Genomic DNA, 20,897 nt, shown 5'->3' on the forward strand with positions numbered 1-20,897 from the left:
CCAGTATATATTCCTTATAGGCAGAGGGATACTAGAAGGATACTTACCAACATGAAAACAGTGTTTATCTTGGAATAATTGGGGTGACTGGTGGTTTTAGTTTCTCTTCTTTCACACATTTGCCTTTGAAATTTTTCTGCAACACACATTACCTGCATAAGTGATCATTTTTCTTCAATGAGTATTATCTACATAATAAAAATTAAGTTTATATTTTAAAAAAATTATACCCATACCAAAAAGTAAATATTTGTACAGTAAATTTGTTCTTGTTCCATGTCAACATTTTAGGTTTAGCAAGTATATAATTCCCTTCTGTGTTTGGAATTGGGTTCAGTGAGGTTGAGGCTGCCTTAGAATAGTCCCTGAGGTCCTGCAGAAACCAGCAGAGCCGCATTGCTCTCTCCCCTCTATTTGTCTCTTCCCCTGCAACACTCTGGAGGCCACACCAAGCCTGAGTCTGGAATCACAGCAACAGTAACAGTAACAGTAATTATGTACTTGTACCTTTCCTAATACTTTCCAATCTTTCCTGATCATTCTTATCCGAGCCTCTGAATAACTGAAGAGTAGATATTCCTTTCCCATACTGCAGCCCCTGTCAGGTGTTTAAAACAGAGCAATCACATTAGTCTTGTGCCAAAGACTCATCAGAGGATTCCCAATGTGTTAAGAATGTAATCTAAACTCTTAACAAGAGGCCGCGCCTCACATGGCTAAGACCACCTGTGTGTCCTCACCTTTCCCACTTCCCTGTAGAAATAAGCTCTGGCCACACTGCCTCCGTATTACAGCTCAGGACCTTCACTTGGTTTCTTTGTTCACTTGGTTCTCTTCTGCTTCTTCATCCTGCCATCACCAATAGCACCTTCTATTCAAGACAGAATCCATTGTATCTGTCTCCTCAAGAAAGCCTTTTCTGTCCACCCTATTTAAATACGTAGGTGTTTTCTTACCTCTCACCCAGCTCCCTTCTCTAGTAGTTATTTTTGGCTGCATAACAAATCACTCCAAACCATAGTGGCTTAAAACAACAGACATTTATTATCTCACACAGTTTCTGTGGGTCAGTAATCCAGGAGTGGCCGGGCTGGGTGGTTCTGCCTCACGGTCTTTTATGAGGTTGCAGTTAAGGCCTCAGTTGGGCCTGCAGTCACCAAGGCCTGACTGGGGCTGCAAAATCTGTTTCCCAAGTGGCTCACTCACAAGCCCCACAAGGTAGTGCTGGGTGTTTTCTATTTTCCATTAATTGTTTACTTGTTTATTGTTTATCTTTCCCCGCCCATTCACTCTGTCCTCTGCATCCAGCCCAGTGCCTAACACATTGGTGACGCAGAATAAATATGTATTGACTGAATGACTAGTAAACCCCGATCTTCTAACTCGGCTAATTGTTTAAAACACGAGATAAAAATAGGGAAAAAATGAACACTGCTGATAAATGTTTTCAACCAAAAAAACTGTAATTGTGTAATTGGATGAACATAGGAGGAGTTGGTTTCCTCTTTATTTACTGAAACACGTTTGTGTATTTCAGTTGGGAAGCTTGCAATGTACACTTGAATTTTTTCATCATTGATTTCCTTGATTCTTTTTAAGTCAAACTGTTCACAACAGATTTGTCTTTTGTATCTTTTTCTGTGGCATTATTTTATATAGTCATTTGTTTCAATATACAAATGAAAAGGAGTTTTAATGCAGAAGTAATCAAAATAAAAATTTACTATCACTGTATGAAGTAGTTAGTAGTAGGTAGGAATGGCTTAAAGTCAAACTATGACGGTTACGTGTTTACTGATAGGTTTCCCCCGGTAGATGGTTAAGCCGGGGAAGCCACGTATATATGTTCTCTATATCCCAGCACGCAGGTGTGGTCCAGGGCTCAGTAGCATCTACATCCTCTGGGATTTTGTTAGAAATGCAAATCTTGGGCATCCCCCCAGACCTAGTGAATCAAAACCTGCATTTTAACAAGTTCTCAAGTGATTCATATGCACATTAAAATTTGAGAAGCACTGCTCTTTATTGCACAGCCTGGGCTTTGTATTTAAGGGGGCCTTTTGTACTTCGGGAAAATGGAGCACTTGCTTTTCCGGAGTCAAGTTCAGGAATAAAAAGCTTCATCTTATAACTGAGATGCTTCTAATTGAGATGTTTTTATACATTCTAAGTGTTAACCACAAAACATCATCATCCTTCCTTTTTTTTTTCTTTTCCTTTCATTTAATCATTCCTCTTAGTGATAATGTTTATTAGAATGTATCTTCTCTGTGACCACATGATTTCTTTATTTTTTTTTAAATTTATTGGGGTGACAATTGTTAGTAAAATTACATAGATTTCAGGTGTACAATTCTGTATTACATCATGTATAAATCCCATTGTGTGTTCACCACCCAGAGTCAGTTCTCCTTCCACCACCATATATTTGATTCCCCTTACCCTCATCTCCCACCCCCAACCCCCTTACCCTCTGGTAACCACTAAACATCATCCTTCTTGAGTTTCCTGATGTGGCCTCTGCACCTGTCCGTGCAGTTCCTCTCACATCCAGAAGGCAGAGCTCTGATTTAGGATTTACCTCAAATTGGTAACCGGTTTACAGATCCACGTGCTCTAGTTTCAAAAACCAAGATTTGAAAATTGGGGTGGAAGTTATTCAAATTATATAATCCTGAGAATAATGCTTTTCTCTATTTAAAAAAAAAAAGTTTTGTATTTGTTTTATTCTATAAAGAAACGTTGGTTTTTAAACTCAGCTATGGAAAACATATATTTAATTTTGTTTCTAGACTTCAAGTTAAAAATAGAAATTCTATGCTTTCATATTTCAGTAGAAATGGGAATTGCTTATCATTCTTGTTTCCGTTTTCTTTTACATTTAGTAGTTTCAGCTGTCCTGAGGCTATTTCACCGAAACAGAGCAAAATGACTATTGAACCATAAGTGTTTAATGAAATATTGTTTCATGCCTGTGCTTTTTCTTAATAAAATTTTAGCTTTAGAAAATTAGAGCAGTTGAATTTCCTAATGCTTGTGTCAACCAAGAAAGTGTAGGATATTGTACTGAAAATATTTGAGAAAAAGTGCTATATATTGACAGCCTTACAGAGTGGTGAAAGGACTGACATTCAAGTCAAGTTTCTCTTCTCATTTCCAAAATCTCACCCAGTTATAATACACGTAAGAGCAAGATTTCACCTAGATACTAATTTACCCACCATGATTTTCATTCAACAATGTCCATATGCCAATCACTGGGCTCAGCCTTGGATTGCAAAGAGAAGGGAGTGATATGTGAGGGAACCACCTTTTTTGAAGTAATACTTTGGTCAGGGAACTCTGTTAATAATTAAACAAGTTGCTGGCTCCTGCAAATTTTAAGATGTAAGCAGTCTGCTTTCCTAATTCTAAAATAAACATGAATTTCACCTGAAATATAAATATTTGGAACAACTAGAGGGCTTGTAGGTTATCAGGCTTCTTTGCCAGTTAATACTCTGTTCCTCCCTGGGTGGCATTTCAATTGCTTTTTTGCAGTAACTCTGGTGAATTTTCTTAAATAGTCTTGTTTCGTACAATTTTATCACCATTGGAAAATCTGTTGCCTGACATGACTCTGAATTTGCATTTCTTTCTTTTTCAGTATATTTCTCACTTAAGATCCCTTGCCATCTCTGCTACTGAAATTCAGTTTTTTGAGACAAACAGCTTGTGTGTGTGTGTGTGTGTGTGTGTGTGTGTGTTACTACATAGTAGGTTTCAGTGTACTATACATATAAATGTGGGTTATTCTGGGAAGACATATTTCATGTATATAAAAATATAGAAAGCCAAGATACTGTTTGTATTTTTGCAGAAGCTTATATACATTGTTAAACAGGCTGATGAGTCAAATTATTGAATAGGAAACAAAATGCTCTTGAAATAAGCATGGATATATAGCTTTTGGTTATTCTGCTTGACCCATGAAGGTGCTTTTTTTTAGTATTTTATGGTGATGATCTTGGTACTCTAATGGCCATGCTGTCATTCTGTATTTTTTAGAGAAGTTAGGAGAAGTCCAGGACAAAATTATGCTGAAACATGACTTAGGCACCTCCTGTGGCCACTCTGTGTGTTAGGTTTGCCCAGGAGTAGGCAGGGCACGAGGAACTTCCAGCCTGTCTTCTCCAAGAAGTTTTGTAAGAGGGAGGGGCCAGTTGTTTAACCAGGAAACATGGCAAAGGATACTCTAAATAGTTTCTAGAGACAGCATCCGTAAAGGCTGTTAAACATCAGTATCTTTTGAGAATTCATCCCTGTATTTGAGTTTGGTCTCAGATTTGTTACACATAAAATTTAATTGAATCATAGATGGAAGCAGAGATCTAGTTTCTTTCAAGCTGAATTTTGATTTGAAATAAAAGATCAGATCCAATCAACTCCCTTCTATCTTCCCTTGCTCCCGCACAAAAAAATGCTAACCAGTGGCGCATGCTTTCCCAAAGTATGGCCAGCATGCTACAGGTGGTAAGCCGGGTGTGATTCCAGGTGGTACGTCCACAGGTACCGCAACTAGGACAACGTCACCAGGCAGGAATAGAATGCCCATTTTAGTTCTCTTTCAATCCTTTTGTTTGCATCAAGAGAAAAGCCTCATTTGGTTCATAAATACCTCCCTGAACTTTTCAAGCCTTCCCTATAAGGAAAAGGCAGGCCCCAGGTTCAGAGCTTTGGGTAGGCAAGAGTTTAGCTAGAATTTATTTTTACAGTTGCCTTCTGCTTATGGCAACAGATAATTATTTTCCATTAAGAAGAGTATTATAAACTGTTCATTTTAAATAAATATTTTAAAGTATAAATCTTTGAATTAGAGAAAAATAGTAAGTAGAATATTACACAGATGGTACACAGTCTGGCAAAAGTTGTAAAGGTGACACATGAAAGACAGCCTAGATAAGTACTTGTGTAGAAAAAGAACAGGCTTTGAAATCAGATGAATTAACCTTCAAATTCACATTATCTGTTCGGGCACTTACTTTGTGACTTTGGGGAAATTATTTCATCTCTGAGCTTTCGTGCTTTTCATCTCAAAATGGCAATATGTAAAGTATGTAGTACAGTGCTTTAAAAAAATAAATGTAAAGTCAGCCCTCCGCATCTGCAGATTCAACCAACAACAAATTGGAAATATTCAGAAAAAAAAGTTACATTGCTGCTGACGTGTACTATGTAGTCACGCCTACCACGGTAACATCTGCACTGAACATGAACCGAAATTTTTTCTTGTCATTATTCCCTAAACAATACAGTATAATAACTATTTTCATAGCATTTATGTTATTATAAGTAATCTAGAGATGATTTAAAGTATATATATGGGAGGGTTGTGTATGTTATATGCAAATACTGCACCATTTTATATAAGGGGCTTGAGCATTCTCGAATCTTGGTATCCATGGGGGTCCTGGAACCAATCCTATGTGGATACTGAGGGTTGACTGTACTCAAAATGTAGCTCCTCACAAGCTAACTAAACTCTTCAAGACTTTATCACATAATTTCCTTCACAAATCCATCTCGAACCATCTCCCTACAGTGTGGTATCAATAATTGGAAACCATCTGGCCTCTACCTATTAATTGGTTTGTTTCCCTTTTGCCCTTATATGATTTATAAAGTACTTAAGTCTCCCACTGCCTCTTGGGACATTTAAGTTATATAAAATCTGCAGTCTGTAAGACTAAATATGAAAGCTGACATTATATTCTGATCCTATTTTTCCTTTTGCTAGTCGCAAAATGGCTCTGGAATTTGGTCCAGCTGGGTGTTGTGTGGGAGCCAACTTACAAGTATTAATATACCTTTCCCCATTTGCATCTTCATTAGCCCACCACACTGGAATTGGTGAAGACATGTGGATTGCATTTACAATTTACATGACCATATGCTGCCATCCCATTTTTTAATTCTATTTGTGGAATGAAGGTTTTATGGAAAACATTTTGCTACAGAGTTGTGAATGTACTTAGGAAGATCCACGTCGTCCATCATGACAGCTCTTTCCCCATCATCGCCGCACGCAAGCGCCTCCTTATTTGAAGTGCCTTCTTTAGCATCTGGCCATCCACATCCCTTTTGGGTGTTATCATTCATTAGAACAACTGCTAGTACACCTGTATATATTTGCGTGATGGCACATTCGATTAAATAGACATGCCCATTAGAGTGTTATATGCTCAAATAAATCTCCCAGTGTCCATTTTAATATAGTTCAATAAACTCACTTTTCCAGCAAACTCAGAAATTATAAGCCAAGCCTCATGTGGACCCAAGAGTCTGTTAATTCCACATATGGCCAATTCCCTGAAGGGAAATGTTTGAATACTTTTTTTTTTTTTAATGGGTTAGCTAACAGAAAATTTAATTCATATGCTAAAGTGTGTCAGGCAGCTGAGTTTCAGCATTCAGTTCATCATTACATTGAATTGTGAGTTTAATCAAGTTCCTTCACTTAATCTGAATGTGTTCAAAACCTAGCATCCCACTTTAAGGAAAACCCTCACCTTTTATTTCTTTTGGATAGTCCCCAGTTTTGTGAAATCTGATGAAGACAGCCAGTAAAATGAATCTATTTTGGGTGGTTAAATACTGAGGTGGAATCAGGGAGACCACATAGAGAGTTTCTTTCATTAAAATAGCTTTGTCCAAGAAGACATTTTCACCAAACTTTTGCATCTATTGCACTGTAATTTCCATTTTGCCCTGCTTAAATTAAAAGGTAGTATTATTAAAATTAAAACGTGTGTGTGTGTGTGTGTGTGTGTGTGTGTGTGTGTGTGTAAAATCAAGTCAGTGGGTTGGGCTGAATGCTGTGTTATTTGACAGAGTTTGAATAGCTGCCATGGGAAGCAAAAGTAGTTCAGTTTGCCCTCTTTGATACAGAGCCAGCATATGTAATAGACTTTATTTGTTCCAAGCTGGGCATCAGGTGTAATAGAATTATGCACTGTGTTTATGTGACCCTGCCTTTTATATCCCTGTAGTTGCTCATTCATTCATTTTTCAGATGTAAATTAAAAGTGGAGATTGCAGATCAGATGTGCCAGGGCTCATGTGGGCTATGTGAAATGTAGTGTCTCTCGCTCTTGGAACTTACTGGATCATGACAGAAATATGAGTTCTAGGAGAATATTCAACTCTTATGAGAATTCATACCCATCAAGAATAGTTAGGTGCCTTTGCTAGCATGAGGCCTATAAATTTATTTTTCTCTTGTTCTTCTTATTTGTTATTATTAATTCAGTTAGCAATACTACAAAGGATTTTAAACACTATTCTCAAGTTATCTTTATAGTCTTTCAATTATGAATATGACTAATATTAAGTCTGTTTTCCTATTTTTTAGAAGAAACATGTCTTTTTTTTTTTTTAACTTTTATTTATTTTAAGTATGGTTTTCCAGGACCCATCAGCTTCAAGTCAAGTAGTTGTTTCAGTCTAGTTGTGGAGGGCGCAGCTCACAGTGGCCCATGTGGGGATCGAACCGTCAACCTTGTTGTTAAGAGCACCGCACTCTAACCAATTAAGCTAACTGGCCACCCCCGAAGAAACATATCTTCAGAGTCTATTTCGTGTCCAGTAGTGTCAGGGTACTTTACAAGGAGAAATAATCTACTCATCCCAATATTCTGCTGTCCTTTTTTGAAAAGGTCAAATGAAGAACATTTGACCTCTCGGGATGCTATAAAGATTATTTACATAACATAATTCAAGCTTGACTTTTCTAAACCGACTTTGTGCCACAGAACTTTAGTATTAAGTTGAACTATTTAATAGTAATGCTATTTACTATTTATGTTCTATGAAAATGTCAATTTTATAAGGTTCAATCTAATACCTATAAGTTGTTGAGCTCTCACTAAATAAATAACTATATTCAGCACATGAAGAATATACTTAATACTCTTAAGCATCTCTCAATATTCTTAGTACCTCTTAAGATTAGCTTTTATTTCCCATGTGATATATTTCCCTTTCTATCATTGGTGCCACTAATGGAATGTATTTGAAAAAGAATTTCAAACATGAAGGATTAAACATGATCAATGTGAACAAAGGGTGCAAAAATTTAATATTTTGGATGTGAGAAAGAAATGAGGGTAATTTTTATTAATTTGGACAACGGTCTGTGCAAGCTTTCTCATGTGCCATGACTTCTAGATAACAGGCTCTGAAGGACCAATAAGAGGCTGATGGTGCTTTCAAGTGGTATTCCTGATAACTGGGAAAATAAGCCAAATATTTTGGAGCCTGGTTGGTTCTGGAACATGAAATCCTGAAAAGATCAATGAGTAAGAAATACAAGTGGAAAAGGAGGGGAGGGGAGGGGAGGGAAGGGAGATTGACATTGTTAAGAATGTGGAACATTAAATGGGTTTCATATTCAGAGAGTGGTAAAGGAGTTACGGGATGCTGATTCAAATGTTGTTAGGAAAGTGTATAAGAGTATAATGATAGTTTGATGGAGCCATGTAATTGGGTACCTTTAATAAAGACATTTATCCCTTCATTCTATTTTCATTTCAGAAATATGACCTCTTGTCTCCAGGGGTGATATTCAAAGTACTTGACAATGGGGACCAGCCATAGCAATGGAGGAAGGTTCTAAAGCACTTGATTATACCCAGTGTTTGTTCTATGGCTGCTAAACTGTGGAAAGATCTGGGGGTTTCTAAGGATAGAAATGAACAGCCTGGGTGGTGACTGGATGGAAAGTGCACACTCTCTGGTTTGTGGCAATGGTTATTCACCAACTGGACCAGAATTGTTTCCATTTTCAAATACTGACACAGCCATACCAGCCCTGTTTTTTTCTTTACCTAATTGAGAGGAGTTCTATACAGCTTAGTCTTTAATGGGGCCATCAAGGCCAGAAATGCTGAAGGACTTCAGAGAAGAGAAAGATCAACATCAGGACAAGATTTAAAGAATTGTTAAGGTTTAGATAGGTAAATGGGAACACTCCAGGCAGGAGAAGGAGCAAGAGGAAAAGACACTGATGTGGTAATAAGCTTGGGAATTATAAGGATAGCAAGAAAACTACCTTAGCTAGAGAAAGGTTTTCCATTTGAGTAGTGAGAGATAAATTTGATTAAATAAAAAAGGCCCTCAATGAAAAACCTGCAGCTAACATCATTCTTAATAGTGAAACAAATGAATGTTTTTCCCCGTAGGATCAACAGTAAGACAAAGATGTCTATTCATTCCTTTTTTACTAAACATTATACTGGAGGTGCTAGCCAGGACACCTAGGTAGGAATAAGAAATAAAAAGCATCCAGATTCAAAAGGAAAAAGTAAAATTATCTCTATTTGTTGATGAGATTATTTTGTATATAGGAAATATTAAGAAATCCACAAAAATACATAACTAATAAATAATACATTTAAATACATAACTAATAAAGTTATATAATATATAACTAATAAATCTACAAAAAATATAGAACTAATAAATGAGTTCAGCAAGATACAAAAATCAGTTGCAGTTTTATACATTAGCAATGAACAATCTGAAAAGGAAATTAGGAAAACAATTCTATTTACTATAGATTTAAAAAGAATAAAATACTTAGGAATAAACTTAACAAAAGAAATAAGATTTGTACACTGAAAACTATAAAATATTGTTGAAAGAGATAAGACCTAAATAAATGCAAAGATATCCCATCTTCATGGACTGGAAGACTTAATATTGTTAAGATGTCAATATTCTCCAAATTGATCTACAGAATCCATTAATCCTTATCAAAATCCTAGCTGGCTTATTTTCATATTAACAGGCTGACGCTAAAGTTCATATTGAAATACAAGGGACCCAATATAGCCGAAGCATTCATGAAAAAGAACAAAGTTGGAAGACTCACACTGTCTGATTTCAAAACTTAGTACAAAACTACCATAATCAAGACTGTGGAATACTGGCATGAGGGTAGACAAACAGATAAATGGAACAGAATTGCGAGTCCAGAAATAAACTTGCATTTATGTCAATTAATTTTTGTCAAATGTGTCAAGACAATTCAATGGGGAAAAGAATAATCTTTTCACTAAATAGTTCTGGGATAACTGGCTATTCCCATGCAAAAGAATGAAGTTGGACCCTTACCTCTCACTATATTTAAAAATTAACTTAAAATGGAACATAGGCTCAATGTAAGAGCTAAAACCATGATGTTATTAGAAGAAAGTATAGAAGGGAATATTTGTGAATCTGCCTTAGCAATAGTTTCTTAGATATAACATTAAAAACGTAAGCAACAAAAGAGAAAATAGACAAATTGGACTTCATCAAAATTAAAACTTTTTGTGCTTCAAAGGACATTATTAAGAAAGTGAAAAGACAACACGCAGAATGGGAGAAAATATTTGCAAATTTATATGTGATAAAGGTTTAGTCTCTGGACTATATAAAGAACTCTTACAACTTAATAAAAAGAAAAATAACCCAATTTAAAAATGACCAAAGGATTTGAATTGACATTTCTCCAGAGAAGACAAGCAGATAGCCAATGAGCACATGAAAAGATGCTCAACCTCATCAATCATTAGGGTAATGCAGATCTAAACCACAATGAGATACAACTTCACACCCACTAGAGTGGCTCTATATAGTTCCCCCATCCCAAAGTAGAGCATTCGTTTGAAACCTTTTGCAAACCGGCAGGGCATAAAGCAAAAAAGAAATTACCTTAAGACTCTTCTTGCTAACAGATGTACAGAATAAATCGAGATGAAGCACAGATGCTCACAGACACAGTTCAAAGCTACGGCAGCTTAATGCTGAGATGCTGAGTGTGGTTCCTAGGGGACGGAGCTGGGCGGTGCCACTCTTGCTGCTTGGTGTCTGAGGTGCCCCGATTACTGCCCCCTGCAAAACAAATGCTGAAAGCTATTTTCGCTTTTTACCTTTTATTGTAAAAGCGAAAATCCTTTTTGATGTCTTTCGGTTACCGAAAACAAGTACTAATATAGGCCTTATGTAAAAGTGAAGTAGCGTAAAGTGAACTTTTGAAAAGCAGGGGTACCTGTACTAAAAAAGACAGACAATAAGTGTCGGCAAGGATATAGAGAAATGGAAACCCTCATACATTGCTGGTGGGAATGTGTGGTAGTGCAGCCATTTTGGAAAACAATTTGGTAGTTCCTCAAAATATTAAACATAGAATTACCCTATTACCAAGCAATTCCATTCCTAGGTATATGCCCAAGAGAATTAAAAACACGTATACAAAAACTTGCTCCCAAATGTTCATAGCAACATTATTCATAATAGCCAAAAGTGGAAACAACTCAATACACATTAAATGATTAATAGATAAACAAGATGTGGCGTAACCATATAATGGACTGTTATTTGGCAATAAAACGTACTGATACATACTACAACATGGAAGAACCTTGAAAACATGCTAAGTGAAAGACATCAGACACAAAGTGCCACATATTATTTTATTCCATTTATATAAGGTGTCTATAGTTGGCGAATCCATGGAGACACAAAGTAGATTTAATGGTTGGGATAAACAGGAGTGACTGCTAATGAGTGTAGGTTTCTTTTGGAGGTGATGAAAATGTTCTAAATTAGATAGTGGTGATGATTGCATAGGTCCATGAATATGCTAAAAAACGCAGAATTATACACGTTAAAAGGTGAATTTTAAGGTATGTGAATTATATCCCAATAAAGCTTATAAAAATATCTTTAAAAATATTTACTTGTACAATGACAAGATGGAAAGCTGTATTTTGGAGAAAATAGCTAGGCTAAAGTATACAGAATGATTTGAAGTTGAGTCATAACATTTAAGTTGTAGTAACCAAAAGATAGAGAGAAAAAGTCTGGAAGATGCTGCTAGAGGTAAAAGTGGAGAACAAGTGAAGAAGAAAGGAGTAACTGACTGGAACAGGAGATGAAGAAGAGCATGAAAATGACTCCAAACTTATTAGACTGGAAACTGGTTTCATTTACAGAAATCTGCAGGCTGAAATTAAAGCTGGTTTTTGGTGGAAAGTGACAAGTTCAGTTTTAGACATGATTTATGGTGATGGCAAGACTTAACGAAAGTGTCTGGTAGTCACATGCAAAAACATTAACTGGTTTAATGCAACACCCACGTAAAGGTCATGGCTAGAGATGCTGATTAAAGAGCATTTGCTTAGGAGGTAAAGTTTGAGCTCACGTGGCAATCGTGCAAAACAACTGAGGAGGGCTGGGAGAGGGAAGCTGACTTATCAGTTTAGGCAAGAGCCCACTTCTCATGCCTCCGTGTGTCCCTGTAGGAAATTTCTACCTTAGCAGCCCATCCACTGGCACTTCACAGACTCAAAGTCTGGATGATGGCTTTCCCCAGCCTGTGCCTCCGATATTCCTTCTTCTCCAGTCAGCTTGGCGCAATGCCAGGTGAACGGCCTCCTTTATCATTAGGTCTATGAGGCATTATATTACTTATTTCTCTGTTCCTTTTGGGCAGCTGCTGCAACATTTTCTAGCTGAAAGACAGTGAAGGAATGATGCTGTTCAAGCCCCCCGAAGAGCTCCAGAAATAACAGTGGCAGGTATTTGGAATTCATTTAATTTAAGAATGTTTTCCAAATTTTATGACATCTATTTTCACGCATTTACTTAATGTATATTTTTCTTTTTCCTCTCCTAGAGATTGAGCATATGCAAATACTCCTGGGAGGATTTAAAACTTATTTTTTTAACTTGCTTGCATTTCCGAATCCCTAATCTCTGCTGGTTATTTTTCATTTCCATAGATAATTTGATATAGTTTAAAGAAATTTGGAGAACAAAGGAGTAAAGATTTTTTGAAAGATATGCTGAATATTTAAGGCAAGATGACACAGATACTAAGTGTTGAGTTCCAAAATACCTTAGTAGAGCATGAAGAGGTTTCTGAAGCATCACATGATGCATCCGTAAGGTAGTGAATCTCAACTAGGAATTCCCCACTGATAATGTCAAGTGTGTTGATGCCAAAAGATTCTAGGTTATTGGAATGACTAGGCTGGGTGTGCGGCAGTCCATGGATGTGATTAATGAGACAGGCATACACCACAGGGGTGCTTTCTTAATGCTTGAGTTATATTTGCAGTTGGAAAAGGATGGATTTTTGTTTGTTCTGTGTGTGATTTAATCTAGAAATAGTTTTCAAGTATTTCTTTTTTAGGCAAATTTTAAACACCGACTAACCAAATTAGTTACCGTATTCCATCTATTTCACAGCAGTAAGTCATTGGGTCTAAAAGCAATGTAGCCCATTTCTTAAACAATAAGGTGAAGACCCAACATGATTGAACAGACTTCATTTACCAGTTTAGGGAGGGATCCACTATGCTAACAACTCAGAGTCTCTCATCCCAGCCAAGGGACTCCAACATATCTTGGCTGAAGGGGCACAGCAAAGGGAGAAAAGCTCAGTAGTAGAAGTTAGGACTTTGGTTCAAGAGCTCATCAGATAGTTCAGCAGTAGTTCATCAGATAGTTCAGAGGCTTTGGACAACATGCTTCTGACAAGTTAATCTCCATGTGCTCTCTTGACTTTTTCACTTCCTAATTACTATTCAGTCCATGCTAATCTAGCTTTTATCCATCTCCACCATTTAATGAAATTGCTTCTCTCAAGGTCACCAGTAAGCTCCAAAACCAAAGGACACTTCCATGTTGTCAATCTTTTTGAACTCTCAGCAGCATTCTACATAGTTCCCACTCTCCTTGAAACACTCATTTCTTGGCATATGTGATGTCACATCTGCAGTTTTTCTCTTCCTCAGTGGATGCTTTTCCTTGACCTTCCTTGCTGATTCTCTTCCTCTGCCCAACCTGGAAATACTGGAGCATTTGATAAGTCCTGGAACTTCACCTCTGTACTCACTCTCTCCCTAGGTGACTTCATGTGTTCTCATGGCTTTCAACATCAACTATAATCTCTATGCCGATGACTTCCAAATCCCTACGTCTAGCCTGACTCTCTCCTGAACCCAAAACTCATTTATCCAACTGCTACTGACACCTTCTTAGATGTCAACAGGAATCTTCAATTTTTTTTAAAGTGTGTTTTTCCAGGACCCATCAGCTCCAAGTCAAGTAGTTGTTTCAAGCTAGTTGTGGAGGGCGCAGCTCACAGTGGCCCAAACCAGCAACCTTGTTGTAAAGAGCACCGCGCTCTAACCAACTGAGCCAAACGGCCGCCCCAGGAATTTCCAATTTAATGTGTCAAAAATGGAACCCTTCATTCCCCCAAACCCAGTCCTTACCCATACACAATTATTCAACCCCAAAACTGGTAGTCACCCTGGTTCTTCTCTTTGTCTCATTACCTGCATCCAGTCATTAACCAGGCCCTGGTCAGTTGTACCTAAAAATATATATTTCAAGTTCATCCATTTCTTACCATTCATTTATGTCACTGAGTTTCAAGCTACAAGCATCCTCTTACACACAACACGATAGCCTTTAACAGGTTTCCTTTCTCTACTTTTATGGCACTACATAAAGGCAAAATTATCCTTTTCTGGCTGTTTTATTATGAATATTTTTTAAACATATACAAGTAGAGAGAGAGCGTAGCATGAAATCCCATACACTGCCACCCAACTTATTAAGTCAGTTGTCAATTCATGCCAGTCTATTTCCTTGCTTTCTCTAGTATTTTGATACAAACTCCAGACATCATATCACTTTACTCCTAAACGTTTCAATATATACCTGTAAAAGAAAAAGACTCCTTTTAACTATAATCACAAGATTATCAACATGTCTAAAAAATTAATAATTTTAATATCATCCAATATCCAAAAAATATATTTCTGAATGTCTCATATGTATCATAATTTTTTACAATCAGGTTGTTTGACTCAAGATCTCAGTAAGGACAACATATTGCAATAGGCTGATATGTCTATACTATTTCCCAGAAAATAGGACCTAGCCGGACAATGAGCTCTAAAGCGTCTTTTGGAGCAAAAATTAATGTAAGATTCTTATATTATATTATGTTATGTTATATTATGTTATGTTACATTATATTATGTAAGATCGGGTCTTATTGTAAAATAAGACCCGGTCTTATATTAATTTTTGCTCCAAAAGACGCATTAGAGCTGATTGTCCAGCTAGGTCTTATTTTTGGGGGAACACTGTAGGAGATTCCCCTCTCATTAATATCTCACTCATTCACTCACTTTTCTCCCCCTTGTAATTTATTTGTTGAAGAATCCGGGTTGTTCTATAGAGTTACAGTCTGGATTTTGCCAATTGCAACCTGTGGTTAATGTAACATGTTTCCTGCATGTTAAAAACTGCTAAGCCAGCTTCATAGGTGGTTTTGCGTTTTTCCACCAGAAGTCACGTATTTGATTGTATGTCCTTTTGTGATGTTAGAAGCCATTATGCTTTCTGCCAAAACCTATTAATTCATTACAGGTTGCAAAATAGGGAGATTCTAATTCTATCAATTTATCTTCATGTATGCATAGGAGGACTTCTATGAAAGAAGAACTTTATTTTATCTACTTTTTAGGTTATCTAGTGGTAAAGTTTGTACAGGAATAGAATTACCTTTTAAAAACATAAATGGGATCATGTCTCTGCCCTGTCTTCTGTGGCATCTCCACACACACAGAGTGAAACTGATGGCCCACACTCACTCTGTATGGTCTGGCTCCTCCACCATCTTTTTCATCATGTTCCATCATACTGCCTACCTTTTTATTTAAATTTAAATTTAAACTAAATATAAAGCCTGAAGTTTTTTGAAATTTACTGGAAAGGTCAAGCCCTTTTCTGTCCCAAGATTTTTGCACTTGCTCTTCCCTCTGCCTGGCCATCTTCTGCCACTTTCTGCCTAGTAGGCTTCTTCTTGACCTTCATGTTGAAATGTTATCACCTCATCAACGCCTTCTTTGACTACTTCATTTAAGGGGCTTGCTCTCCCTCATCATAGCTCCTGTTTCATTCCTTGATAGCACCCATCACAAGCTCTAACTATCTTCTGTATTTGTTTATTAATCATTTTCCACCAAGCATGCTAGCTCTCTGAAAGCAAGGATTATTTTCTGTCCCATACACCACTGAATCCTAGGCGCAGCATGATGTCTGCACCCAGAGGCAATTTTCCTTTCTTTCTTTTTTTTTTTTTTAATGAATGTCACAAAGTTACTGACCTGGTGTATCCTCACCTGTATAAATGGGATGCAGGAATGAGCTAGGTGATCATCGGGTTTCTTCCAGGTGTTTAATATTGTTCTCTGAGGAAACAGAGACCAAGACAAACATCATGCAGTGCGATGCCTCCTGCCTTCTTTATATTGTGGCACCTGAAGCAAATAAGCTCTGTGACGGGGCAGGTCACTGATGCTTCCTGTAGACTCCCAACCTGGGACTTGGGCCTGGCCCAGGGCCTGAGCAAAGAGCTGGCTTGGTGATTGAACAGGGGGCCACAGGAGTGGGTTAGGGAGAGCATTTCTGGACCCAGGAGGGTGGGAGAGTGGGGTGGGCTTATAGATTTAGGGCAGGAAATTCTTTTGAGTGTATACTTTGAGGGCTCCCTGACTTTTATGAACCCCCAAGGGTTTAGAGTAACAGGACTTCCTGCCATCTCCTCAAAAGTCACTTTCTTCGTCAGGAAATCCCACCAATTTAGCATTATTTCAAAGACAATGCAAATACTTCGGGCTTAGTTGAGAAGATTATGAGTATTTTTCACATTTGTGTGAATTAGCTGAACAAGACTGTTTTCTTCCTAAAAATCTGAAGTATCACTGTTATGTTTAGCTTAAGAGAGTCAAGGGGAGGGAGGCAGTTTTGGGGTCTGGGTCCTTATGTGGGTTGGAATACAGACCTGACTCGGCACGCTGTGTCAGGCCAGTGTGGCTGGGACGACAGGGCTGTATACGGAGGGCTTAGGTCAGCCAGTTCCAAAGTTTCCATTGATTTCCTTAATTCTGAAATTTCAAGGCTTTTACCCAAGATTGCTTCAATTAACCAGATGTTTATTACCAGTAGAAGGTACAAACAAGCCCCAGAATAGAATCTCTGCTGTGTAGAAATGTACTGAGAGCAGCAGCCATCCATAGCGGGACCAAACTGCTCCTAACAGCAGAAAGGCAAGGCCGCTACACCTACTGCGTGACATTGGGCACAGATCCATGACTCAGGCTAGCAGCAGCTTCTGCTTTCCCAGAAACTCTCCCAGGATGACTGCTACCTCCTCTTTCTTTCCCAGAGACCAGATGAGAAGAGATTAGCCACTAGGAAAGACAGACCCAGGAAGGAGGGGAACCCAGGCCCAAGGGTATTGCCCAGTCGGAAAGCAGGTTTTCCTCCTCCTCCCACACCTGCTCCCTGATCTTGATAAGTTCCCCTGCCACCTCCTGCCCACGCGTCTGGAGAGGAGCCTACTTTCTGCTGAAGTTGAACTTCAAGAACCTCTTCTAGAAGGATCATCTTGAGGCAGCCACAGTATGAAAGGATTCATAGGCATGCACAGTTATACACGTGGTAAACTAGGGTGAGCGCTAATTTTGAGAACTTTTTCTTATTGTATTGAAAGGCATTTGGGCTTTATTCCCATTTGGTATGCTGATATGACACGCTGAGGAGCTCCCTGCGTTTCTAATGTACTTTGGATGTTAACCCAGTTGCATTCCTGTGTACGGCAATATCTTAGCTTTCTTGATACCCTGTTTCCCCGAAAATAAGACCTAGCTGGACAATCAGCTCTAATGCGTCTTTTGGAGCAAAAATTAATATAAGACCCGGTATTATATATATTATATTATACTATATAAGACCTGGTATTATAGTAAAATAAAACCAGGTCTTATATTAATTTTTGCTCCAAAAGACGCATTAGAGCTGATTGTCCGGCTTGGCTTATTTTCAGGTAAACACGATAGTAGCGATTCCCAGCCTGATTCCTGACCAGACTAGGAGGTGAAAAAAGAAAATCACAAAACATTTAAGTTACAGCAAAAAAACAAACAAACGAAAAAAACCACCCTTCATTTCATAGAATCTTAGATCAGAAGAAAGCTAATTTGGACTCCCCCTCATGGCATGAAGCTCTTCTCTATATACCACCGTTTTTTTGGGTGTCCCACCAGCCTTTAACCTACGATTGAACAATTTCAGGGGTGGGGATCACAACTACTCTATCCTCCTTGCATGACAGACAATTCTGTGGTCTTCTTTTCCTTAACATTTGATTATAAGTTATCATTCGTCTTCATTACCCTTCCACAATTACACAGAGGCAGTTGGATGGCTCTTCAAATAAGTGCTACTAGTTATTGTATCTGTGAAGTCTTCTCTTTACTAGTCTATAAATTCTCCAGCTCTTCCCTCGGTTCCTAGTCTCCTAGGAAGGAGCACCAGAAGCTTCCTCCTCTCCAAGCCTACTCAAAAACTCCTCTTAAAGGTTTTGTCCTTGGCCCTTTCCTTCCTCCCCTTTTCAGAAACTTTGCTCCATCTCCCTTATCTATCTTCAAGGTTTCCCTCCATCCCAGACTAAAATAGTCCTAGTGTATCTCTACTCAACATTTATTACCTTCTTAGGAAACTGTCCCATCTCCTGTTACTATTAAATTTATGGAAAGAGTAGTAGTTGGTGACTACCCCGGTTCCTCCTACTTCCCTGATGTGGGATCTGTGTTCTATCTCCTTACCTTTGTAGAAATTTATCTTTGAGGGACATTAATGTCTTTGAAATGCTCTTTTATGAGTCTTCAGGCTTCTCCCTGCTCTGTAGCATGTAATATTGATGCTGCTCTTTCTGTCTTGACAACATCTCCCTTAGACTCCCAGACTCAGAGTTCTCCTGGGTATCTTCCTACTTCTCTAACTGGCCTTCCCCACCATTTCCTCTTTTGTTTTTTTCCCTCCATGAAAAAGACCTTCCTTAAGATAATGTCCTCAGACCACTTATCTTTTCTCTGTCTTCTCTTCCTTGGCAACCTTACCTGATTTCATGGTTTCGTTGGTTATCCTAATGGGGTAACCCCAAACCTCTACCTCCTTCTCAATCCTAACTTATCTCTATAGCTCCATTTCAAGCCTTCTCCTAAACATCTCCACTTGAATATCCAGGTGACACCTCAAACTTTTGATAACCCAAATGCAGTTTCCTCTTTAATCTATTTCTTCTCTGGAATCCCCATTTTTGTTGAGGACCTTGGCCAAAACCCCGTTCACCCAGGTTCTAGATCTACAAGTGATTTTTAAGTTCTTCTCTTTCCACCACAGTTTCTGTCTACTCTCTATAGAATCTCTTTCATCTGCCCCCTTCTGTCCATTTCGATTGCCCCAACTTAATTCAGGCCTTTTAGTCTTTTGCTGGACTGCTGGGGTAATCCAATTTTCATGTCCATTTCCCACTTTCAGCTACCACATTTACTCCTGCTAGATTATGTGGGGGTTAAGTAGTAAAGTGACTGTCTAAGAAGAAAATTGTATATATTCAACATTACTCTTTAAAATGCCTGCTAATGTCCATAAAGTAGATTCTGCAAACATACTGCTTCTTAATAAGCTTAATACCGTCAATTTTTCCTCCACTTTTGGGACAGATAATTTTTCTTTTGGTTGAACACCAGATGAAGTCATCTGCTTGGTTTTAGGGGCCATCTAGTATGAAAACTATGTTACTTTAAATACCTCAACTGGTTTCTTTAAAAATACCTTTCTTTAAACAATCAACACTAGTCTATTTGAGTTCATGTTACTCATGAGTGTGATACAAACCCACCGGAACGTCTAAAAGCACACCTCTGATCCTATTATTTCTGTGCTCGAAAAACCTTTAGTGGCTCTCCATTGCCTATTAGAAGTCCCATTTCGTTAGCCTGGCACTCAAAACTGTCGACGATCTGGCTTCAACTCACTTGTCTAATCCAGGTTCCATTCCAGGATGGAACGTCTGCCGTTCCCCACACACGCTTCGCATGTTCGTCTCCATCCACACTTTCTCTGACAGTGGTCCCACTGCCTGGAATGCCTGAGTCTCCATCTCCGCTGGGCTCAACCATTCTTCAATGACCCCTCACATGCTATCTCTCCTAAGATTCCTTCACAGAGTCTTCTCCAACTCTGCCTGGCCATACCCTATTTTTTCCTTTGAACTGCAATTGATCTTCATTTGTACAGTTTTTATAGCAAGTACCATTTTCTGTCCATAATTGTCATTTCTATTTATGTTTTTGTGAGACTATAAACACTTTATGGGCAGGGTTAGTTCTTGAGTCTTCTTTATATTTTTATAATCTTTCACCACCATCTCTAGCTTCAAGCACACAGTCAGTTCTCGCCAGGTTTTAATGAATAAATAAGTAAAATAATGTGGCTCCCCAACCCCCCCTCATGCAGAAGAGTTTCACCCAACGTGCTCTAGTCTGACAGTGCTCCAGAAGGTAGGACCCACGGCTGGAAGAAAGCAGCAAACTCTTCTTCATCCCAGCAGAGCCTCCCTCAGGCAATGAATGAACCCAACCGGAAGGCAGATGGGCCAGAAAATATATGCAAATGGTCAAGCTCTTTGCTCCTTCTTTAAGAGAAAAATAAACATTCGATTTGATTTTTTAAAAAAGACATTGGAAATTATCAATACAATGGCTTTTTCATAGAAGGCTTCAGGAAATGCCCAGGTCTGTCATTGGAGGTGGAGACATTTTGTTTCCATTGTGTAGAAAAGAGACTGATGAGGTCTCATAAGCAATCCCACATACCTACTGTTTTAAAGAATCAGAATATTTTTCAGTGCATCTCAAGTTCAGTGGGACTCTTTAATAATGGAGAGAAAACCCTAGCCTGCCTCCCCCCATGTTTTTAACTCAAGGCTGAAGGACGCTCTG

At 38.3% G+C, this 20,897-nt stretch overlaps 1 protein-coding gene across 2 annotated transcripts in view; it reads left to right on the top strand.

Annotated features, from left to right (window-relative positions):
- The window catches only part of MCC (MCC regulator of WNT signaling pathway), a 379,629-nt gene that overhangs the window by 106,373 nt on the left and 252,359 nt on the right, over positions 1–20,897 (top strand). The gene's annotated exons all lie outside the window — the stretch shown is intronic.

This window comes from Rhinolophus sinicus, linkage group LG03 (assembly GCF_036562045.2).
Source record: "Rhinolophus sinicus isolate RSC01 linkage group LG03, ASM3656204v1, whole genome shotgun sequence".
In the NCBI taxonomy this organism is placed as follows: Eukaryota; Metazoa; Chordata; class Mammalia; order Chiroptera; family Rhinolophidae; genus Rhinolophus; species Rhinolophus sinicus.